The 26182-nt window shown below is 35.5% G+C and overlaps 1 protein-coding gene and 1 pseudogene across 7 annotated transcripts in view; one reads left to right on the top strand and one right to left on the bottom strand.

Moving 5' to 3' along the window:
* The window catches only part of CSMD3 (CUB and Sushi multiple domains 3), a 1239477-nt gene that overhangs the window by 829711 nt on the left and 383584 nt on the right, over positions 1-26182 (top strand). The gene's annotated exons all lie outside the window — the stretch shown is intronic.
* LOC116528900 lies at positions 1921-3664 on the bottom strand (annotated as a pseudogene). Its single transcript, XR_004259272.1, has one exon. The product of XR_004259272.1 is annotated as a non-histone chromosomal protein HMG-17 pseudogene (transcript).

Raw genomic sequence — 26182 nt, 5'->3', positions numbered from 1 at the left:
TTCTGAGGATTCTTTTGTCCTGAAAAATGTTTGATTCTCATTTTTCTGGACACTGTTTTGTTCTTTTTTTGATAATGTAAAATGATTTCCCACTTGTCCAGTCATGATATTTGAGATGACATGATGTAATTTTCCTGTGTAAAATACTGAACTAAGGTTTGCCCTGTATCTATAAAAGGAAAACTAGTTTATACAAGTTTTGAATTTGGAAAAGTCTTAATTAAACTCCACTGGGGTCTAATCTGGCATTCCACCTTATCCCAAATTTCTTCATTCATCTAACATAGTAATTCAGTGTCCATCTCATGGTATTTTAATAGGAAATCCGCCTTTCTCCTTGTAAATCATGGCACATAAAAATTGTAAGTTTTTAAAATGAAAACTCTTTATTCCCTTTCTAGTAGCCTGTACTGTCCCCTATCCCCGCCCCCAAATCCAACCACTACTCCCCAGGAAAAAAGATCACTGCGGCAGTCAACCGGGGGATCACTAATGATTCACTTAAGGGTTCTTAAGTGAGTGAAGTTAAAACAAAAGGGTGAGACTCACTAATATAGTGCAATCCCTTGCAGTCCACATTTTCTTATGACCTTGGAAAAAATATTAATATGTCATTACAGATTTGGTTCTCAGTGAAAATTTCAAGAATATCATCATTATCATGTTTTCTTTTTTCTCTCAAATTCCCTTCTTTGAAACTTATTCATCTGACTGCATTGTATTAATTGATCTCACAATGGCTTCTCATAAAAGTAAAACCAAACAAATAAATACCTAAAAAGAAACAAGCAGGAATAAAGATTACATGTAAATTGCATAGACTTAATGAGCATCAAGGGATCTGTGAGTTTGGCTTGTCAAAACCAAATGTTCTAGATATGGAAATCATATCTCATATCTTTAAAGAATTTTCAGGCTTTTAGTAGTCTGCCAAAAACTATAAGGGAGAAAGAAGTAAAATACCATTATTGAGTACTCAGCATGTATATGGTGGTACCTCACCTAGAACATTTATTCGTTGACATAAAAGTAACTCACCTGGTACTTTATGGTATTTCTCTCATTTACTTACAATAATCTTAATAGGTAGGCATTAATCTGTCTAGTTTCCATATTGGAAAAGCAGTGATCAGAGAGATGAAGTGATTCATGGTAAGTGTCACACTAGAAGTAAAGAATAGATTTTTATGTTGTCTTCCAGATCCCATAGCTAATGTTCTTTACTTCATACTTTGTTTATTTGAATTATCCAGAATTGTAATAATGATGTGAAGTCAAGCAGCAAGAACAATTTGAACAGCATACACATTTCATTGAACATGGTATAGTTTTATTTTCATCAGGAGGAAAAAATAAGACTAAAATAGGCTAAAAATAAAATTCTAGAATTCCCAAAGAATTTTGTCTTGAATTTGTTTACTTAATTTCAGGATACCAATGTCTATAATATTTAATTCATTACCAAATTTGGAAAGCTTTTAAGAAATCTTTCTTTCTAGTAGTTATAAGCACTGTACATAAAAATGTAAATGAAAATAAAAGATTAAATTGTAGTGAATATCATAATATATTCTTACTAGCATTAAAATAATTCTCTTCTTTGTACATGGATGATAATATAACATTAAAAATTTTCCAAAAACTTTAATGTCTATTACTTACACTTTTTAAAAGAAATATGTCCCCTCCTCTCCTATGAATTAGTGTTGTTCATATTAACAGATCAGGGTTCTCTCATTAAGCTCTCTTAACATCTAGATTTGGGGTACTCTGAATTCAGCCTTTTGAAATTTAGCCTTCATTTATTTATTCACTCAGCTATTCATTAATTTACCCAACTGAGTTTAAGTAACAACTAAACTGGTATGTTGTGCTAGGTTATGGTGATATAGGAAAGATGAACTAGACATTAGCAATTTCTTTTTTTTTTTCAAATTGTATCCAGCTTTATTAAAGACACTTTCCATAAACAATCATGGTATTTCAGGCAGGACATGGGCAGACAATCATTAACAGTATACAACAACTTTCAAACTCCCTTCTTTGACGGACTACCAAAAATCAGAAAGCCACTATAAAACCCAATGAACTCTTCATCTGATGCTCTGAACAGGGAAAGTTTAGATTGAGGGTTGACATTTCACATTTAGCATGTTGTTTAACAACTTTTCACGAGCCGACCCTGACTTTCAGGAAGTGAAATGAAAATAGCAGAATTTATCTGAAGATCCACAATCTAGAAATGGAATCACTGCTCTTTTGACAGGTGCCATCTCAGTGGCATCACTGGCAAGCCCAGATTGCCTGACACACTGGTAATCAATGACTGGGGGTCAGGTCCCAACAGATGTCTGGGCTTAAGGGAGTTAAATCTATGCTGAAAGATGGAAAGGGGGAAGAGGACATAAAAATGAATTTGTCTTTCCATACCGCAAGGCTTTTGTGTGCCAAGGTGGCCATGTGTGTCAAAGTCAGGGAATCCCTCCTCCTGGGAGCCAAGAGGAAGTCTCTCAAAACTAGAAGGGAAAGGCGTTTCCCCACATCAATCCAGCTTTGGAGACAGTCTATTAGTGACATATGCCTCTTCCCCCAAAACAACAATGAAGTGTTCTGTGTGCTAACAACATAGCTTAAAAAAAAAAAAAAAAGTAAAACAAAATTCTGCATTTTTATAAAACTTGATAAAAAAAAGTATTTCAAACTGTACAGTCACCAGAAGTACACAGTTATCAAAAATGCACACACTTCACTTGGCATCTCCAGCACCTTCAGCTTTCTGTGCCTGGTCTGTTTTGGCATCTCCATTTTCTGCAGGGTTATTCCCTTTCTGCCAGCATCAGCTTTTCCCTTTTTCCTTTTGGGTACCTTCTCTCCCTTCTTTGCAGGGGCCTTTTTAGGCTTGGGCTCTGGCTCTGGAGGAGCAGGTTTAGCAGACAACCTCGCAGATCTTCTCTGTGGTTCATCCTTCACCTTGGCTTTATCTCCTTTAGCATCCCCTTCAGCCTTTCTCATAGGCATGGTGGCGACGGCGGTGGGACGTAGGCGCTGAGCGCGGGATGCAGCGGCGCGTGGGCTTTGGTCGGTCCGGGGGTCGCTCTCGCCTCTTCTTATTCCAGCAATTTCTTTAAGACACATGATGAATTTCATATATTTATCTATCCCACTATCCAACAAAAATTAAATCAATATAATTCAACAAATATTTAGTGAGCACTGAGTTGAGTAGCAAAGATAAAAATGAAAAAAATATTCTCATCAAAGATCTTCTATATTGCAAGGGAAAATAAATATCGAAGACTAATTATGACACTATGATATGAGAATTAGTAATAAAATCCATAATGTAGCAAAGAGGGATAATTTTTCTGGAAGGAATATGGAACAGCTTCTCAAAAATGATGTATTTGTGGAAATGTGCTTGATTCTGCCAAATAGAAAAGATGAGGAAGTTCCCCTAGGCAAAACAAATGATATTACTAAAACAGGTAAAAGTGATGTGTCTACAAATCTGTTTTGGGCTTAACTGGCTTTTTTTGCAGCTCTTGTTTGAACCCCCAGTTCAATTATAGGTATAGTCAATGTGGAGCAAATTCTTCCTTCTTTTTTGCTTTTTAATCAATCCATGAAGGACACATTTTCTACAATGATGAATAGGTCTTATTTCATGCATTTTTTGCTCTTGTTGCCCAGGCTGGTGTGTAATGGCCTGACCTTGGCTCACTGTAGCCTCTGCCTCCCAGGTTCAAGCAATTCTCCTGCCTCAGATTCTGGAGTAGCTGGGATTACAGGTGCTCACCACCATGCCTGGCTAATTTTTTGTATGTTTAGCAGAGATGAGTGTTCCCCATGTTGGTCAGGCTGGTCTCGAACTCCTGACCTCAGATGATCTGCCTGCTTCCACCTCCCAAGGTGCTGGTATTACAAGTGTGAGCCACTGTGCCCAGCTGATGTTTGTAAAAAGATTTTTATTTTTCAAAAAAAAAAAAGTTTTTTTTTTTTTTTAACTCTGACTTTTTAGTTGGATTCAGCTAGAGAATTGGCCCAATTTATCTAGTCTACCATTACCTAAAGAATAATCAAAAAACATTTAGACTACTATCTTAGACTAATGCTTGCAATCTCAATGAATTTGCAATCTTTAATTACCCCTGATCTCTCCTCCACATTGCTGCCAGATCAATATTTTTGGTTTTTGTTCTTTTTTAAGATGGAGTTTTGCTCTGTCGCTCAAGCTGGAGCACAGTGGCACAATCTTGGCTCACTGCAATCTCCACCTCTTGGGTTCAAGGTATTCTCCTGTCTCAGCCTCCCTAGTAGTTGAGATTATAGGCGCCCACCACCACTCCCAGCTAATTTTTGTATTTGTGGTAGAGATGGGGTTTTACCATGTTGATCAGGCTGGTCTTGAACTCCTGCCCTCAGGTGATTCACCCGCCTTGGCCTCCCAAAGTGCTAAGATTATAGGTGTGAGCCACTGTGCCCGGCCCCAGATCAACATTTTTAAAATAACATTCCCATCAAGTTGTTTCCTGCTCAAAAAAATGTTTTCAGGACTCTCATTGTATAGTAGCCATGTACTATAACAATTTGGTGAAACTGGAACTTCCCAGTATTTCCCTTCCTGTGTGTTTCTGGATCAGCATTGACCAATAAAGACACGTTGGATGATATTGGGGAGGTCGAAATAAAGCAGCTGCTAATTTTTTTAATGTTTTAGTGACTGGTGGAGGGCAGGCATATTGTCACTACTCTTCAGCTAACTCACCTCATAGGCACAGGAAGGCACCCCAAATCCCAGTTCCCCCATGTACTGTGCTGAGCAGTGTTGTCCTATTAACTTTCACATTCAACAGTAACCTCAGAATATGAACTTATTTGGTAATAGAGTCTTTGCAACTGTAATTACTTATATTAAGATTAGGTCATGTTGGATTATGCGAGGCCCTAAATCCCATGACTAGTGTTCTTATAAGAAGGTCATGTGAAGACACAGAGACACAGACATGCAGGGAAGAATGCTGAGTGACTGTGGAGACAGCGATTGGACTGATGCAGCTTGGCCAAGGAAGGCCAAGGATTGCCACCGCTACCCGAAGCTGGAAGGGACTCTCCCTACGAGCCCTGAGAGGGTGCATGGGCCAGCCAATACCTTGCTTTTGGAGTCCTGGCCTCCTGAACTGTGAGGGACTAACTATGTGTGGTCGAAGACTCCCAGTTTCTCTGGTGCTTTGTTATGGCAGCCCTAGGAAATGAACACAGTCCAGCTTCTGCCAGATCTCACCCATCAGTTTCTTCAACTCCTGGACTGAGTGCATGGTCAACTCCATGGTGAAGGGCATAACTTTCATCTTCTTTTTTTTGAGACAGAGTCTCACTCTTGTTGCCCAGGCTGGAGTGCAATGGTGTGAACTTGGCTCACTGCAACCTCAGCCTCCTGTGTTCAAGCAATTCTCCTGCCTCAGCCTCCCGAGCAGCTGGGATTACAGGCGTGTGCCACCATGCCAAGCTAAATTTTGTATTTTTACTAGAGACGAGGTTTCACCATGTTGGCCAGGCTGATCTTGAACTCCTGAAACAAAACATTCATCATTTGGTCTAACAAGATAAAGACTGGACAAATTGAGAGGCAAACAGGACTTAGATGTTGGAGAACATTGTACATTGTATTAAAGAGTGATGGACATCCATTAAGGTGTTTCAAGCAAAGAAATAATATGTTTAAGTTTACATATTACAACATCTTTCAGTCACTTACATATATGAAGAGCAAATTTAGGCTTCCCTAGCTTTAGTTTGCTTTACTTAACCTAGGGAATCCTGTTAGGAAGGGGATCTAACCCCATACATAACATCATGGGGCAGAAGAGTTAAATTGGACATGAGAGGACACTTTTGAGAAGTGAAGAATATTGGTGCTAAAGATCTTCAGAATGCCTGCTTGATTTGTTTAAGTTATATGCAGAAGCAGATATTCCCTAATAAGATCCCAATTCCTGGATAAATTAGTAAAACATCTTCAATTCAGAGGCAGATATTTGGTTTCCCAATCCAAATTCACACAGCTCATCTTTTATGTGTTCTTTCATTGCTTTATATCCTAGCCAGACCTCAGACCTTTCTAAGAGCAAATCTCCTTTTGAGTGTACCACAGAGAGAGAATGAGATATACTCACTAGTTCTATGGCATGATTTGTAGGCTCTGGAAGAGGTGTATTACAGTTGAATACACAGTCTGGAGATCATAAAAGAGTCCATATTTAAGAAAAACTTGTAGGTCATTAGTATACAGATATTTTTGAAAGCCAAGAAATTGGGAAAGAAAAGCAAGAGAGTAAGTCTAGACTCAGAAGAAACCAAGCCCTGGGATTCAGCAACGTTGAGAAATCTGAGAGAAAAAAAGAGCCGGTAAAGGAGACTGAGAAGAGGCTTTCTGTAAAATAGGAGAAAAACAAGTGAAAAGTGGTGTCCTAGAGGCTAAATAGGAACAATTTCAAGAAGTAAGGAGTAATCCCTTCCACAAATGCAGCTGAAGTGTTGAATAACATGAGCAATGCAAATATATGTGGCCACAGGGAAGCCATTGGTAACCTTGATAAAGGATTTCAGTGTCAGAGTGAGAGACTGAGAAAATGGGAGAAGAATTGCAGATAGTGAATCTAGACAACTCTTTTGAGAAGTTTTGTTGAAAAGAAGATCTGTGAAAAGAAGTGAGATGAAGTGCTAGCTGGAGGGGAAAGTTGAATTAATAGAGATTTTTCCTCCAACTTTTTGTTATAAAATTTGTCAAACGTGACAAAGTTGACAGAGGATATCTGTATAGCTGCCATCTGGGTTTAACAGTTATTGATATTTTGCCATATATGTTTTTATGTTAAATTTTCTGTGATATTTAAAAGTACATTGCAGATGTTAACAAAAGACCCATGAGATCTGCAGAGGTGAAAGGTAAATTTTATTTTCTAAAAGCAATCCTCAGATTGGAGAAATTCAGACTGGTGAAAAATTAAAGTGTACTCCCATGAAAAATTAAGGAGTAGGAGATTATAGAGGCAAAAACCACAAGATGCAATAGGAGGGGGGAATCAAATGCAGAAGACTGGATGACTTTAAGCACAACATCTTATTTTTTTTTATTGGCTGGCCTCAAGAAGTCTGTTGGTAGTCAGCTGGGGAATTTCCAGTCTATCTTGGCACGAACAACAGAAACTGGTTTAGCTTATTTGTAGAAAGGAAGATCCTGTGACACTTTCAGAACATTGCTTTGAGAATAAAGGTACATGATTGCTGTCTCACCAAGCCATGGTCTCCTGATTCTGTTTTAACTTCGAATGTCTCAGCCATAGGGAATTCATTTTGTCTTTCAGCTGGGGCATGCTTTAACACAGACATCAGATAGTTCACTCCAAAATATTTTAATGTGTCTATTTTCAAAATAAGATGATTCTGCTACATCATTGTAGTACTGTTACTATACCTGCAATCATTAAACATTCAGTTCCTACTGAAATTTCCAAGAAATTTTCCCCAAATGTCTTTTCAAGCTACTTTGTTTTTCCCAAGTTAGGAACTAAATAAAGATCCAAGTGTACTCTTTTTATTCTAATTCTTTAGTATTTTTTTCCTATGACATGACTTGCTGAAGAGATTGGGCCAGTTGTCATGTAGAATATTCCACATTCTGAATTTTTCTGATTGCTTTCTTGTAACATTGAACATTTTGTGTCTCTATAGCCCCACTCCCAACCCCACTCCACTTCCACCTCTGGTTATTTATCACATAATCAGCGAGTTAAGTCTAAAGCCTTGATTAGATTCTGATTGAGCTTTTTTGTTTGTTTGTTTTTACCATAGTCCTTCATGGGTGATGCTTGAATATCATTTCACATCTCATGGGTATTATATAATATCTTAATGTCCCACTATTATGGATGCTGTTTGATCACATGATCTTTTTTTTTTAAGATAGGAGAAAAATACAACATGTTTTTATGCTAATGAAAATGATCCAGTGAGCAAGAGAAATTGATGATTTAAGAGAATACCCAATTAGTAGAGTGATGCCTTCTGGTGGGCAAGAGTAATGCGCAAGCTGAGTAGCTGGCCATAGGAACACAACTGGATCACGTCAAGTAATGGATCACATGAGGAGGAATTCAGAGAATGTGGTCACAGACACACAGACATCTGTGGGACAAAATGGTGCAAGTTCTTTTTTCGATTACTTTTATTTTCTCTGTGAAGTAGGAAGCAGGATCATGAGCTGAGAGGAAGGATGGAGAAGGAGACATTGAAACTTAGAGAAGAGAAATGTATAAAAAGTTGTTAAAAAGCAGGAGAGTGAATGGAATAGGATATATTGAAAGCAGCTAGAAATGGGACAGAAGGTGCATTTTGAAAGAGTGACAATGAACTAGGAGCTTAAATCCTGTCAAGGTATGATGTAGTTACTAGATGACTGCAACAGGAGAGATACAGTATGATAATATGGGATATGAGCCAAAAATAAGGGAAGATATATGGTCTAGCTAACAGCAAAGATGAGCAATAAGCGATTCTACCCCGTCTTCATCCCAGTAGAAAATGGAATATGGGAGGGACTATAGACACTAATTAAGAAAACTTCAGAGAAAGCATGGAAAGTAATAGTATCAGCTGTTGAGCACTTAATAACACACTAAGCACTGATTAAGATTTTACATAGATGTCATCCCCATAGCAGTCCTAGGTAGACACTATTCTGATGTCCACTATATAGTTTCATAAGCCAAGGAACAGGGAGTTTATATAAAATGTCATGGAATTGATAAATGGTAGAATCAGAAATCATAACTCACACAAATACTTTTAGTAAAAACATGATCTAGACCAAAATAAAGATGTAAATCATAAAATTATTTGAAGTGAATTAAAACCCAAAAGAAGCGATTACAAAAGTTAACTTAATCATGAATATATTTTATAATATATGCAGGCATAAATACAGAGTAGCTTCAGTATTAGCACTCTTCTCTAAGAATCTGATAAAGCCTATAGCCAGAAATAACCAGTTAATGCCTTTGTTCTGGCCTAGATTTTCAACTTTCTTTACGGTCCGTACTCTTCATTGCCAATTCACATTGTGTCTATATTCCATGATGGTCTGATTGGACAGCTGCTTTTGGAGAGAAAGCTAGGCTTTGTGGTTCTTAAAACTCAAATAATTCGGGGACGCTATGTAAGAAGAATTTTAAAAAATGTGAAATTAGAAACAGTTCCTTGGAAGGAACTCAGGCCTACAAGGTTAAGATAAGCTTCATTAGTAAGTCTGGTTTAGGATGATTCCTCCAACAAAAAAGCTGTGCTTCCTTTTCTTGCAAAGAAACACTACAATCATTAAAATATAAGCCTTCTGTCTGGCCTATGTCTTAATAACCATATTTCTATTCCCTTTTCTCTTTCTCTTTCTGTTCCTAATTGTTATTTCTCAATTTGAGATAACTTAAGAGCTATAAGAATTGGATGTCTTCTGTTTAATTCCTTTATAATGTGAAAGCCCTATCAAAAACCATTGTTTGATAGTCTGAATCTCATTGTATACCATGATTTTATGCAGTAAAAAGTATCTTTAAGCTGATTTTCTGTAACCTGGAAGACTCTTTTCATCTTAATCTGGAGAATTTTCTTTAGTAGTCTTAAACTCTCTCTTGTTAAAAACTCTTTCTTCATTTTGCTGTCATTTGTGATCCATGCATTGGCTACTTTCCTGAGTTACTGATATTTAATCACTTCATGCTCCTGCTTATGAATAAATAACATGGTAGAAACACTTTGGAATTTCAAGTCAGAGTATCTAGATTTGAATCCTGACTTACTACGTATTAGGTATGTTTTCTCGAACAAGTCACTTAGTACTCTGGCCTCAATAATTTGTAATTAAAATAAGGATACAGTTACTATGAGGGAAAATTGCATGGAAGAGTATGTTGTAAATTTTTTTTAAATGCTTTGTTTGCTAGTTATTATATATAGGTGACCATAAAAAATTTACTATGCATAAAGTTCCTACACCCTGCAGCTCCATTAAACTGCTTGGAGGCAAAAAAGCATCAAAGCCAAAGCCTTTCATCCAAAAGAAAGCTGAATGATTTTTTCTGCTAAATTCTCTGTCTTGTGCGGGAAGACAATGCTTATTTTTGTGTAAGAGTCAGGCAGAGGTATTTTACAGGTAATCTGGCTGAACCCTAAGTGTCAGAGCTCTTTAGTTTTGTGATTCACAAATATTTACTTTATCCACATTGTGCACACTACTCCAGGGTAGCTGAGGTCACATGGGTTCTTGCAACGTAGCAGTAGATAGTGCCCCAAATCAACACTCCTCTCAGCCTTCTAGCTTGCTGTTCCTGTCTCCTCCTAACCTCACATTGAGTTGTTGATGAGATTTTTTTCACCTAAAATCTGGTCTCAACTATGATCATTTCAGTTTAGCAGGCACAGTTTTACATGTGTCAGCCTTCGAGGCAGAGTTAGAGTGGAGAGTTGGTAGATATCAGGTTCTATTACCTTTTCTGGCAGTATTTTCTTCTGCTTCTGGGTAAATACATGGGTGCAAAGAGGTACCTAAAAGAGTTTCCTTGTCCAGCCGTGCTGCCAGCTACACATATGAGAATTGAAGAAAAGAAAAAGTAAAGGTTCTCTTTATAACTAAACTGTCTGAAGTGAAGGCTCAGAAATGGCTTGTTAAAAATACAGACATTGAGAAATGTCTTGGAGAATTTCTGTTCTGTGCATTATGTATTATTCTGAAAGCTTGGAAGAGAAAGTAATTCTCAGTGTACATTAGGATCAATAGTAAAAATCATAATCATTGAAATCAACTGGGCGATGACCCTTAAAGTACTAGGATTTGACTCATAACAGACAAAAGACAGTTAACCTGTATGTCCACTGGCCATGGAATTTCTTTCTTAACACAATCTGAAATGTGTAGTTTTAACCTTCAAGAATCAATGTGGAAAAAACACAGAAGAAAGGGAAAGTTTTTATTCATTGATATAATTACAGATTTGAAACTGCCATGTGCTTTGCTAATGAGCCTGAACATTTTTAGCTATTGCAGGTTGTTTTCTCCTAGGCATATTTACAAATAATCGACCCCAAATTACAAAGATTTTACTTGTGCTTTAAACATTAATTCATGCACTAATCTGTTCCATTTTAATAATGGTCTGGGCCAGAAGTATGCCTTTTTTAAGAAGCGATGAGTAATTTTTTAACTTAGAAAATAAAATAATCTGGCTTCCCTTATACCACAGATGTCAATATTTTGCCTAAATAAGAAAAAAAATTATAAATCAATATTCTTTTTTCTTTGTGCTAAGGCATGAACGATCAAGTTTGCATTCAATATTAATCTATCCTTCACCCAACTATGCATAATCTATATTATTTCGTTGTGAAGATTTTGCACATGCAATACTCTCAAAATTTTCAAGGAAGACAAGCCTATAGAGAAACAGCTCCACTATGCAATGAGTTCCCTGATGACTTTGCACATTTTCATGTGGGTCACATAAGTGAGGCTCATCAGCAGTCTGACACAATTTTTGGGAGAATGTTTTGGGGTTCCTTCTGGAATAAGGGGAGATAAGCAGCCTAATGTGAAGTTGCCACTAGGCCTTTTCCAATTCATCTCCCTAGTTTCAGCTGAACACAGGACTTTACACATTTTCCCTCTTAAGGTACATTTTCAGGCTTCTATATAAGCCTTTAAAACTGCTTGGCTATAATTCAGAGTTATTTCCTCAATGACAGAGTGACCTTTCCTTCTCTTCAATATGCATGCTTGTAGCTGCCAATGGGGTTGGGCAGGACTACTGCTTTGTGTACCTCTTTGTTGGCCATCTGTCATCTGGCCTATTTGGTGTCATCACAGGGGACAAAGAATTTAGGGAACAGACATTACGCCGATCTTGTGTTTCCTGTCTGTGCAATAAACTGTCTGAATCCATGTGTTGTCACTTTACCAGCCAAATCCATGAAGGAGTCATGAGTCATTCTGTTTGCTGCAGTTGTAACCCTTGTGGTTTGATTAGCCATTGGATTGCTAGTGAGGGACTGCTTGACCACTTGACAATAACATAACTCATTAATAAAATGTTTTGAATTCAAGCATTCAGTAAATGCCTGTAGCTTATATATCTTACATGGTAAAAGTGCCATGAAGTTTGAAGATCACAATACATGTAATTTCAAGCTGTATATGTTGATGTCACTAAATGTATATTTCCATAGCTTTAAAATAAAAAATATCACTAAAAATGCTTACGTCATATGTGAGGGTAAACTGAGATAATAATAAGTATCATTTTTGAGTACCTACCAGTTATACGGCTCTGTTCCAAATCTATTATGCATGCTAACTTATTTAATCTGTACTGCAACCATAAATTTGGCACTATAATTATACTCATTTCGCAGAAGGCAGCACGTGAGGTTATATAACTTGCCCGAAGTCACATAGGTAGAGCCCAGATGAGGACCCAGGTATTCTGACTCTAGAGTCACTTGTTTTGTGTTTTTTTCACTCTTGTTGCCCAGGCTGGAGTGCAATGGCACCATCTTGGCTCAGCACAAACTCCGCCTCCTGGGTTCAAGCAAGTCTCCTGCCTCAGCCTCCTGAGTAGCTGGGATTATAGGCATGCACCACCATGACCAGCTAATTTTGTATTTTTAGTAGAGATGGGGTTTCTCCATGTTGGTTAGGCTTGTCTCGAACTTCTGATCTCATGTGATCCACCGGCCCTGGCCTCCTAAAGTGCTGGGATTACAGGCGTGAGCCACTGCACCTGACAAGTCACTTTTAATTACTGTATTAAGTTGTGCTTCTAGTTAATGAATGTGAAGTTCCCAAACATTACCATTTCCATGGTAGCACAAACTTCATGGCTACCATTCCTGGAAATGTCTGCTTCTAAAAATTAAATAAGCAGAGAAAAGGATTTTCTTTTCTCAATTCCAGAGACAAGTTGTCAGAACCTTCCAGTGAAAACATGACCAATACTTATTTCACATCAATATTTTCTTGTGCAGATGGAATTTCTATAATAGAGTATATACTATTTTCACTGTTTCTTTGTTACAGTTTTGGCTATAGGAGCTCCAGTATCCCAAGGGGCAACAGACATATGCCGACAAAATTGCTCCAGAATATCACAACTCTTTTTTCATATGGTTTATAGTATATAGGTTATAATTTTGTCTTTCTTTAAGAGCCATGTTTGGTGACAGCCTATTATAGAATTTTCAGCTAGTAGTTATATTATTGGCTACATTTCATGATGTAGGCACAGTCTATATGTTGTTCAACATGACTGTAAAAGTCATTTATTTGAACTTTTTTGCTTTGGGCTGAGGTAAGGTAGTTTTCTGCAGGCTTCTCGGTACCAATTACTGTGCTGTCTTAACTATCTGGAAAGATTAAAAAAAAAAAAAAAACTCAATTAAAATTTGCAGGTTCAATAATATCATGACCACTTCTATGGACATTTAAAAAAGCATTTCAAGAAATACATTTAGGTTTTATAACTAGATTACCTCTTGGGAACAAGAGCCCATATTTGCTCAACTTTCGTCAAATGCTATACTGTCATGGTTCAAGGCTTCTAAATTAGTCTTGCCCACTATGCATTCTGACAGTTCAAGTTCATGAATTTTATCGTAGAATTTGATATGCTATATTTTGCATGATCTAAAGGCAAAAAGTGGAGAGGGAGGATATTTTATTACTTTCCAAGTTTAGCTCAAAATTTGTTCAGGAACTACAGACTTAAAAAATTGTTATAGGTTATTGGCCATTGAAAAATATACAATTTTTTAATTAATCAAAATATATAATTCAAAAGAACTTTAAAATGATAAAGATCATGGTTTTCCAAATTGTTAGTAGTGTATTAGCAGTGCAGTTTATGGAATAGCATCCTTTGAGGATATACATGAGTACTCTGTTCTAGAAAACATTAAACAGGCCTCTTCGAATCACAACCTTTCAATTCCCAAATAGCAACATAAAAATCTCACAAATATTTATGCAATATTATTGTAGTTTAAAATTACATTTATGAATAATGAGCTTTAAAAGAAATTTATCAAATAATTTTTTACATAACTTAGAAAGCTTGTAATTGTCAAAAAACATATATGCCTAATTCACTTCTTCTGTTCTATGCTTATCAAATGAGTTGAGGGTATATGGTATAATGCAAATGACTATTAGCTGACCAATTTACTACTTGGCTATAGGGGGGTATTCACTTTTTGTTTGATTTTTGAAATTCCTGTTAATCATTTTAGTGTAGCTTAATTTACATTGTATTCTGGACCTGCCAGTGAGTGCTTATATGCTTGGTTTACATCATTCTGACTGGAAAAAAAAAAAAAAAGTATTTTCAGTCACTACATACAAATATGGTGTTTCAATTAGAGAAAGACAATATTACTACTATGATGAGTACTACTACTAATTCTACTATTTACTACTATGATGAGTACTACTACTAATTCTACCATTATTTGTCATTTATTAAGTAATTATACTTACCTAGCCTGGCTCTAGACATTTTAAGCTTGTGATTTCTTATCTCACTAGTAAAATATTATTGTATTTAATTAACTGATAATGAAACTGAGGCACAGCGTTAAGTAACTAGCCAAAAGTCACTTTGCTTGTAAGTGGCAAAGCTGGAGGTTGAAGCCAGGTCAGTCTGATTCCAAACCTACGTTCTTTATATAAGGAATTGTCGTATGAAGGGGCAAAGTGGTTGGTCATTGTGCTGACCCACAAAGGACAGCATTATCCTGGTGAAGTCTTATAATTCAGAACCACTTTGCAGAATATAAAACTGAACTTTGTAAAGGATTTTTGGTGGATTTACACAGGACAGATAAAATTGGTTATTATGTGTATTAATTTATTGGAAGCAGATGCTTTTTATTCCAATGATGACAACATTCATAATTATTATGTAATTCCTGACATGAGGATATTAGGATATCAAATCAGTAATAAAAAGGTGCTTAGTGATCTAAGAGTCAGAGTAAAATGAGGTAAATAATCTTGAAAGATATTTTTTCCAAGCCATAAGGGAACTTTCAATCTCCCCTACTTCCAGGCCCATTTCCTCAACACACAAATATATACACACAAACCACTTCAGGATGATGTGAACGCTTCTGTTAGAGAGGTTCTGTGAATCTGTTCAATCTAGAGCTTTTTATTTTTAGAATTTCTTTTTCAGACTTACAGGTAACCATTTCCTTCTAAAATAAAGTATTTTAAACCAAGAACTACATAAAGTTAGATATTGAATTTTAGTTTTTAGCTTACATCCCACGTTCTGTATTTCTCTTAAGAGATCTGTTATCAGGATTGGAATTTGAATATTTCAAAAACCTCTTAAAAACGAGTTTAGTACACAAATGCTACATTTTACACTGGCTGTTAATTTAAGTTCAGATACTGTGTTTAAATTTTTGAACTGCCCTGCAGCTATTTTTATGGTCCAGCATAAAAATTGAAGTTGTTCAGTTAGTTTCCTAAACTTATCCATTAGATATTGAGACAATTATGGGCATAACAAGAAAACCATCCATATACATGTTTTCTAGGGTGAGAAAATAATAACTGGTCTTATAGAATATACAGTTTCAAGTTTGTACCTAGTTTTAAAAGAATATAGAACTAATTTGATGACCAGTACTCTAAGGTACTATTTAATTAATTAAAATTTACTTAATAATATTACCATGGGCCAAGCACTATGCTAGGCAATTGGGATATAGTGTCCCCAAGACAATGATATAAGTTTGCTGATTTCAAAGAACTCACAGTCTAAGGAAAATGTGAAAATATTAACAGGAAATTTTAATAGAATGTGATAAAAAAACAAAACAACAACAACAAAAAAACCCACTGTAAAACAGGGGAGGCTTCCCAGAGAAAATAATTTCTAATTAAAAGTAAGGGATGAGTAGGATTTAGTTTGAGGTAATTAGGGGAATGTGTGTGAATGGGGGAGAAAGTGTTCTTTTGAGGAGTAAGGGTACCTGCAAAAAGCCAGTACCAAGTAGAAGCAGAATGCACTTTTGGAAGTACAAGCAATTTGGCTGCCATTCCCTGAGATTGGGAGCAAAGAGGATGAAGAAGACTGTGGAGATTGGGAGGATGAAATAAGTGGCTTCTGCTCAGGAATTTGAACTGCTTATGGGATATATGCACAGAGGTATGTGATAGAAATATATATATAATAAATATATATATATATTATATATATGATAAATATAAATAAATATATATGTATATAGAATATCTGCAGCTAAGTTAAGAGAATTAGTTTGGAAATACAGATTTGGGAACCTTAGAATGATAAGTGAAATGAGATTTCCAAAGAGAGGTGTAGAAACTTAAAAACCTGTTGTATGTTAGCATACTAAACACTCTAGAAAAGGCAGAATTTCTCACAGGCCTAAACTTCTTGAGAAGTTTTATGAGTATTAGATGAGCAATAAACCAAGAAGTTAATGTCAAATTCTGGGGCCTGTGAAAAGTTCAGAGAAGATAGAGATTTAAATTGGTTGAAGCTGTCATGGAAGACATTTAAAAAAAATTACATATGTGTATGTATATGTTTGTATACATATATAATTTTATTTGTGACATTTGACATTTTAGTTTGGACATTACATATGTTCATACTAAAATGCCAAATGACATTTTGATTAGGAAAATGTAAAGATATTTGAAGTATAAATATAATATTCTTAATTGTGTTTCCAGGAATCTCTGCGGCCAAATTAAAAAGTGATGCTCAGCAAGGCTCCTAATATTTACTTTTAAACAACAACTTTCTTATCATTCATGTAAAGTATTGAAATTTTAACAGTCTGTATAACATAGAAGTTGTACAGGGTAGTCACATTTTATGCAAATGTATGTTCCTGAAGACATCATGATCCAAGCTCATAAATCATGTCTACATTTCCTATAGTAATTAATGTAAAGCAATGGGGGAAAAATTCTTAAAATTCACAAATCTAGAATAATGCTGCTTTTATAAAATAATACTTTACTGATACTTTTATAAAATTTTCAGCATTATTTACAGTATTTTATAGATTATTCTCTCTTAAATTAACAGAAAGCACATTATGGTTGTTAGTCATAAAGGTTTATTTTTATATTGTCACCACTACTTTTTTCCTTGCACGTTTGACACATATTTTTATAACAAAATATTTAAATTATAACTACAGAGACCATTAGGATAATAGCAAAGTAATGGTGAGCAGCCTTGCTTCTCCAGAGTCTATTCTCAACTCAGAGCTTGAATGATCTTTTAAAGATATACACCCTAAGGACCCTGGATAGCTGTACCTTTAGTAGTTATTTGCTCAGAACTTCAGAAGAGTAGAGTAAGCAGAGCAGAGCACAGTGCAGCTGAAGTCAAATGAATAAGGAGGAGAAGAGGATGGGGTGAGCGAACAGAGATAAGAGTGTATCAGGCAGGGTTCTGTGGGCCATTACAGGGACTTTGGTTTTACTCACAATGAGATGGAAAGCCTTTAAAGGATTCTAAGCAAAGGCTTTTCAAAGGGACAAACATATATTGATCCTAGAATATATGTCTTTAAAGGATCATTCAGGCTCTGAGTTGCAAAATAGATCCTGGGGAACAGAAGTGGAAGTGGAGTGTGAGTTTGCTACCATGGCAATTAGGCACTCCAGCTGCAGTGTTTCCCTTGACATTTCCCCCTAAAAGCCAAGCACATCCTCCCCCCACAAAAAATTCTAGAGAAAAGGTTTTGCTTTGCTGTGTAGGTTAGTCTCAAACTCCAGGTCTCAAGCAGTCCTCCAACTTTGGCCTCCCAAAATGCTTGGATTACAGGCATGAGCCACCGTGCCTGGCCTTATCTATTTTTCTATACTTGTTTATTGTCTTTTTCTCTCAGAAAAGAGATACATCATGAAAAATGCAGTTTCTCTTTCTTGCTCTTTTGTTTATGGCTGGGTCTCTAGCACATAGTGTTTGGTACATAGTAGATCCTCAATAAATATTTGTGAGATGAATGAAAGAGTGCCACCTACAGTCACTCCATAGTGTTTCTCATGCAAAGCATAGTGTGCCAAAGGCTGGCGGATATTTCCAGTGAAAATGAAGGTGTAGGGCCATGTGGCATTTCAAAATAAACATGGTTTACAACAATTTGATTCACATCTTTGAAATTATGTGATTTAAAAATTATTTTTATTGAGTTATTTACATAAAAGTGTTTTTTTGTTTTGTTTTGTTTTGTTTTCAAACATTGGTGGCTATGTTGTGAACTGATACAGTTGACTTAGGTTCTCTAAAGCCAAGTTTCTTTGTAAAATGTGGGTAAAAGATTCTATCTTAAGAAAGTTCTTTTTTTTTTTTTTTTTTTTTTAGAGGAAGAAAGAGAGAAAGAAAGAAAGAGAAAGAGAAAGAATAAAAAAAAGAGTGAAGGAAAGGAAGAAAGAGGAAGAGGAAGAGGGAGAGAGAACAGGGGTGTTGCTTTATTGCCCAGGCTAGAATGCAGTCTAAAAATGGGTATGCCTGTAATTGTGTTTAATAATAGAGACATAAAAAAAAATGAGGGAAGAACATAATTAACAAGCAGCCAACCAATATTTCATTTAAACCTGTAAATAGGTGTGATGTAGTACTGATAAGAGTGTATATTTTGTGTATTTAAGTGGAGAGTTCTATAAATGTTAATTAAGTCTACTTGTTCCGGATCTGAGTTCAAGTCCTGAATATCGATGTTAACTTTCTGTGTCATTGATCTGTCTATTATTGATGTTGAAGTCTCCCACTTTTATTGTGTGGGAGTCCAAGTCTCTTTATAAGTCATATATCTGGGTATTCCTGTATTGAGTGAGTATATATTTAGGATCTTTAGCTCTTCTTGTTGCATTGATCCTTTTATCATTATGTAATGTCCTTCTTTGCTTCTTTTAATCTTTGTTGCTTTAATGTGTATTTTATCAGCAAAAATTGCAACTCCTGCTTTCTATTTATTTATTTTTGATCTCCATTTTGTTGGTACATTTTTCTCCATCCCTTTGTTTTGAGTCTTTGTGTATCCTTGCATGTGAGATGGATCTGGATGTAGGATACCAATGGGTCTTGGGTTTTTTTGCCTGTCTATGTCTTTGGATTGGGGGATTTAGTCGATTAAAATTTAGAATTAATAACAATATATGTGAGTTTGATTCTGTCATTTAATGTTGGCTGACTGTTTTGCCCATTAGTTGATGCAATTTCTTAATTATATTGATGTTCTTTATTTTTTGGTATTTTTTAGAAAGGCTGATACTGGTTGTTCCTTTCTATTTGTAGTGGTTCTTTCAGAAGCTCTTGTAAAGCAGGCCTGGTGGTGATGAAATCTCTGAGTGCTTGCTTGTTCACAAAAGATTTTATTTTTCCTTCGCTAATGAAGTTTAGTTTGGCTAGATGTAAAATTCTGGGTTGAAAGTTCTTCTCTTTAAAGATGTTGAATATTGGCCCCCACTCTCTTCTGGCTTGTAGGGTTTCTGCTGAGAGATCTGCTGTGAGTCTGATAGGCTTCCCTTTATGGGTAACCTGACCTTTCTTTCTGGCTGCCCTTAATATTTTCTCTTTCATTTCAACCCTGGTGAATCTGGCGATTATGTGCCTTGAGGTTGGTCTTCTAGAGGAATATCTTTGTGGTGTTCTCTGTATTACCTGGAGTTGAATATTGTCCTGCCTTGCTAGGTTGGGAAAGTTTTCCTGAATAATATCCTGAAGCGTATTTTCCAGCTTGGATTGATTCTCTTCATGACATTCAGGTACACCTATCAGACGTCTTTTCACATAGTCCCATATTTCTTGGAGACTTTGCTCGTTCTTTTTTATTCTTTTTTCACTAATCTTGTCTTTTTGTTTTATTTCATTAAGTTGGTCTTCGACCTCTGATATCTTTTCTTCTGCTTGATCAATTCGGCTGTTAAAACTTGTGCATAGTTCGCGAAGTTCTCTTGTTGTGTTTTTCAGCTCCATTAATTCATTTATATTACTCTCTAATTTGTGTGTTATTGTTAACATTTCGTCAAACCTTTTTTCAAATTTCTTAGTTTCTTTGCACTGGGTTAGAACAAGTTCTTTTAATTCCCAGAAGTTTCTTATCATCCACTTTTTAAAGCCTGCTTCTGCTAATGGAACACGGTCTTTCTCCATCAGGCCTTGTTCTGTTTCTGATGAGGAACTGTGATCCCCTGTAGAGGGAGAGGCGTTCTGAGTTTGGGTATTCTCAGCCTTTTTAGGCTGGTTTCTTCCCTTCGTTAGATTTATCCATCTGTGGTCTTTATAATTACCGTCTTTATAGTTGGGTTTCTGAATGGACGTCCAACTTGTTGATTCCCGGCGCTAAAATCTGAGCAACCCACAGTGCCGGCCAAAACAGCGGCTTTAAGATTAATGGTGCTTTTCTGACTCTGCACTGAGAACTGCCGCACCAAGGCAGCAGCAAAACTGCCTCACCGGCCTCAAGAGTCGCACTGGCAAGAAGTGGGGCTCCTCCGCTGGGAATCTCCTGGTGCGTGAGCAACAAAAATTGATCTGAAAGTGTGGCGTCCTCTCGTTCTCTGCGCTTTCAGTGGGAGCTACAATCCCGAGCTGCTAATGATCAGCCATCTTGGATCTCTCTCCTTTTAATAAATAAACACTTTTAATAAATGTTTATTAAAATGAGAATTAATATTTTAATTATTGAGGTATTTCAAATGTGCATGGTTTAAATTAATGTAAAATGAAACTCCATATATGTAATTTACCACAAGAGGATTTCTTCTTTCAGTTTTTGCTTTATAGAGCACTTTTTCTACAAAGAAATTTAAGCAAGTAAACCAACAAAATAAAAAAAACCTCGATTGTAATAACAGTAGGGGAGAAAATAGCAGTAAGAGAAAGCAGAGACTAGCAAACACCAATAAAGGAATAATAAAAATTAATATACCTGTAAGCGACAATATGTTAAAAGAACACTCAAACCACCTGTAGAGTGATTATCTTCTCAGTAATTTTGTAACACATAGACTTTCCTTTAAAACTTAAACTTTAGGCTGGGCATGGTAGTTGCTGCCTATAATCCCAGCACCTTTTGGAGGTTAAGGTGGGAAGATAGCTTGAAGTCAGAAATCAAGGCGAGTCAGGGCAATGAAGAATCTCAGACCATCCTCTCGACCATTCCCCTCCCCACTCCTCTATCTCTACAAAAATAAATAAATAAATGAAATAGCCATGTACAATGGTGGTGATGTGCACCATAATTTCAGAGTCTCGAGAAGCTGCAACTAGAGGCTCAGTTGAGCCTAGGAGTTCAAAGCTAAAGTGAGGTATGACAGAGCCACTGCACTTAGCCTGAGTGACGCAGCAAGACTCTATCTCAAAAAAAAAAAAAAAAAGGAAGAGTTCAGAAATGTTTTTTATTGGTGTTTGCTAGTCTCTGCTTTCTCTTACTGCTATTTTCTCCCCTACTGTTATTACAATCGAGGTTTTTTTTATTTTGTTGGTTTACTTGCTTAAATTTCTTTGTAGAAAAAGTGCTCTATAAAGCAAAAACTGAAAGAAGAAATCCTCTTGTGGTAAATTACATATATGGAGTTTCATTTTACATTAATTTAAACCATGCACATTTGAAATACCTCAATAATTAAAATATTAATTCTCATTTTAATAAACATTTATTAAAAGTGTTTATTTATTAAAAGGAGAGAGATCCAAGATGGCTGATCATTAGCAGCTCGGGATTGTAGCTCCCACTGAAAGCGCAGAGAACGAGAGGACGCCACACTTTCAGATGTTCATAAGAACCGTAATAAAATGAGATTTTTTTCCTCAGGAAAATCAAAGGCATTATAGAATTGTTTTAGGTTGTGTTTTATGTCTTTAAAACTTGATTATAGTTTTCTTTATCTGTGGGCTTTCCTCAACTTCTATAAGCAAAACTGGTTATTTCATTCATGGTACTCCACCAAACTTGTTTATATTTGTTTTTGTAGCACTTAGTGCATCACAGAGCAATTTATCATTTAATCTATTTGTTTAATTCTTACTCCCAGCAAATAGCAAAGTGACTTCTTTGTAATAGAATTTGTATTAATCTATCTCTGGTTTAAAATGCAATATTTTAATTCAGGATGCTGTATTTTAGATGCTTAATGTCTCATAAGTAAAATTTGAATGTATTTTGTTTTATATTGACAAATTGTGTATTTTGTATGCACTCTTGCAGTCCAGTAGACAAAGAAGGCACATTCTGAATTTAATTCCATTAGCTATAATCTGTAATGGGAATATAAAATGACTCAACATGCGTTGTTGCCAGCAACAAATGCCACCCAAGTACTAATGAGTCAGATCTAGTTTGAATGGCACAGCCATCTAAAAAGCCAGTAGTCTATTACAGAATGTGGTTTAGAACAAAACAAACAGCTAAGCACTGTCAATGCTTAGCTATTATGCTTCTCATGATTTATCCTAAAATGTTTAGATTTTTATCATAGAAATTTTAAGTTTCCATTGAAAGTTCGACTACTCTTCCCTAAAGACATTTTTATGTCTCTTTTGGCTATTTATGTAAAGAAGACAATAACTTGTTAGTAAACTTAAAGTGGCATAACCCAAGAGGGTTTGTTTCCTTGATTAATTTGGTACATTTCAGAGAATTTGAATATTCTCCATGATACCTATAAGAAATTCTTTAGGGGAGATATTCATTAACCAGATGTACCTTGCTGGCCTGGATATGGTTTAGGATTGGGAGTCTTGCTCCTAGTTTTTGTATTCACAGATGGAAAGTCAAGGGTTATCTGCATTATGAGTGGCATTTTTCAGTCACTCCATCTCCATGAAACTTGAGCTAGAATTTTTCATAATGAAGTATTGTTCACATACTCATTTTGTTTCCTCTTCATGTAATCATTTTACAAAAAGGTTTCTGTCCATAGTAAATCCTCTCACAATCAAAAATGCTTCTAAAATATCACATTTTTCAAGAGTTAGTTATTGTTTGCTTTATAGTATATAAAGGTAATTATTGAGTACTTTGCATGATGCATTTAAATGCAACTTGAAGATACAGAGGAAGAAAGCATGAAGCTTCTCTGAATTGAAATAGTGATATTTAACACATTGGCCAAAGGGAAGGCCATCATAGCAGGCTCAGTATACTCCCAGGGCATGAGGTCCACTCCCTTCAGCCTCCAGAGAAGAGCTAAGAGATGAAAATCAGATGGTGCTCAGCTGATGAGGTGGCAGTCAGATGTAGAGACATTCACATGTGCTCTTCTTGGTTTGTTTTCTTTAATTTTGCAGAGCTTTAGGAAAGAAGACCTGTTTTATAAATTCTGCGAACTCAAAAATCACTAGTAAAATGGTCTTTGAACATTTATGTATTGGTTAATAAGATTATATACAATTAATTTTTATTACCAGTAAGAAGGGAATAAAAGGTGAAATCAGCAACAGTGTGTATTTCAAACAGCTGGGGAAGTCTCATACTGATCACTGTCATTTGAAGTGTTATAGTGGGAACTAGAGAAATATTAGATAATTGAGACAGTATTTGAGATCCAAAACAGGAAGCCAAAGCCAATACATTTCTGTACTTTTTGCTGAAGCTCCTTAACATTGTGTGTGTTTTTTTTAAATTTTAGCTTTATTCAGGTATAATTGACGAATAAAACTTGTATGTATTCAAGATATACAACGTGATGTTTTAATTATACATCTACGTTGTGAAATGATTATAATAATCAAGCTAATTTATATATCCATCCCCTCACATAGTTGCATTGTGTGTGTACATGAGGAGATTATTTAAGATCTCTCTTCAGCAAATTTTAAGCTTATAATACAATTTTATTAACTATAGTAACCATGCTGTGTGTCTAGTTTCCAGAAATTATTCATCTTAAAACTGTAAATTTGTATCCCTTGGCCAACATCTCATCATTTCTTCTACCCACCCCCCCCACCACCCACCTTTGTTAACTAGCTTTCTACTCTGTTTGAGTTCAACTTTGTTATATCCTACATGTACATGAGATCATGGGGTATTTGTCTTTATGTGTTTGGCTTATTTCACTTACCCTAATGTCTTCCAGTTTCATCCATGTTGTTGCAATGTCAGGATTTTCTTTTCTTTAAAGGCTAAATAATATTCCATATTGAATAATATTCTCTCTCTATATATATATCACATTTTCTTTTCCATTCATCCATCATCCACACTTGGGCTGTTTCTATATCTTGGCTACTGTGAATACTGCTGCAATAAACATGAGCATGCAGATGACAGTGCTTTTATGTCCTTTTGCCTATATACCCTGAAGTGAAGTTGCTGGGTAAAATGGCAGGTCTACTTTTAACATTCCGAGGAGCCTACATACTGTTTTCTATATAACTGTACCAACTTGAATTCCCACCAACAACAATGTATAAGGGTTCTCTTTTCTCCATATCCATGCCAACACTTGTTGTCTTTTTACTTCATTATAATACATATGCTAACAGATGTGAGGTGGTATCTCATTGTGCTTTTGATTTGCATTTTTTTGATGACTAGTGATGCTGAGTACCTTTTCATATACTGGTAGACCATTCGTATGTCTTCTTTGGAGACATGTCTACTGAAACCTCTAGCCCATTACCTAATAGGGTTGTTTGGAGTTTTAAAAATAAAGTCATTTGAGTTTCTTGAATATGATGCATATTAGCTACTTATCAGTTACATGTTTTGCAAATATATTCTCCTATTCTTTTTTTTTTTTTTTTTTTTTTTTTGAGACAGTGTCTCACTCTGTCACCCAGGCTGGAGTACGGTGGCGTGATCTTGGCTCACTGTAACCTCTGTCTCCCAGGTTCAAGTGATTCTCCTGTCTCAGCCTCCTGAATAGCTGGGATTAACAGGTGCCCACCATGTGTTGTTTTTTCATTTTGCTGATTGTTTCCCTTACTGGTCAGAAACTTTTTAGTTTGATGTAGTTCTATCTGTTTATCTTTGCTTTTATTATTTGTGCTTTTTGTGTTATATCCAAAAAACATCTCTGAGATTATAATTATAGAACATTTTTTTCTGTTTTCTTTTAGAAGTGTTAAGGTTTCAGGTCTCATGTTTGATTTTTAATTCATTTGAAGTTGATTTTGTGTATGTGTACTATAAAGAGCCAGTTTCACATTTTTGCATATGAATATCAGCTTTTCTAACACCATTTATTGAAGAGATTCTTCTTTTCCCATCAGGTATTCTTAGAGCTTTTTCAGAAGATTAGTTGATCATATACACCTGGGTTTATTTGAGGTTTTCTGTATTTTCTTATTCATCTGTATAAAATACATAAACAATATATATATGTATATGTGTATATACATAAAATTTTGAAATTGGTTTGATAAAATACACACACATATGCACATATAAACTATATAAATACACACAAATATCATATATATATATACACATACATACATATACACACATACATACATATACATATATAGTTTTCATGCCAGTATGCCGGTATCATATTGTTTTGATAAGTTTTTTTGGTAATAATTTGAAACCAGGAAGTATGATGCTGTCAGCTTCATTCTTCTTGCTCAAGACTGCTTCAGCATTTTGTTCTATGTGAATTTTGGTTTGATTTTCCATTTCTATGAAAAATGCCATCGGAATTTTGATAGGAATTGAATTAAATCTGCATACTGCTTTGGAAAGTATGGATATATTTACAATATTAAATCTTCTCACCCATGAACACAGGATGTTAATTTATTCATAGCTTCAACTTCTTTTATTAATGTTTTATTGTTTTCAGTGTACCTTTCACCTCCTTGGTTAAATTTATACCTAAGTATTTTATTCTTTTTTATGCTATAATACATGGGATTGCTTTCTTAATGTCTTTTTTGAATAGTTCATTGTTAGTATATGGAAACACAACTAATTCTTTAAGTTAATGTTATATCCTGTAATTTTACTGAATTCATTTATTAGTTCTGCCAGTTTTGTTGGTGGAGTCTTTAGAGTCTTCTATATGTAAAATTATGTCATCTGCAAATAGAGACAATTACCTTCTTCCTTTATGATTCAGATGATTTTTATTTCT

Source organism: Sapajus apella, unplaced genomic scaffold (assembly GCF_009761245.1).
Source record: "Sapajus apella isolate SASKATOON/1434 unplaced genomic scaffold, GSC_monkey_1.0 scaffold3, whole genome shotgun sequence".
NCBI lineage: Eukaryota > Metazoa > Chordata > Mammalia > Primates > Cebidae > Sapajus > Sapajus apella.
The sequence above is the reverse complement of the archived record's forward strand: the minus strand, read 5'-3'. Positions and strand labels throughout refer to the sequence as shown.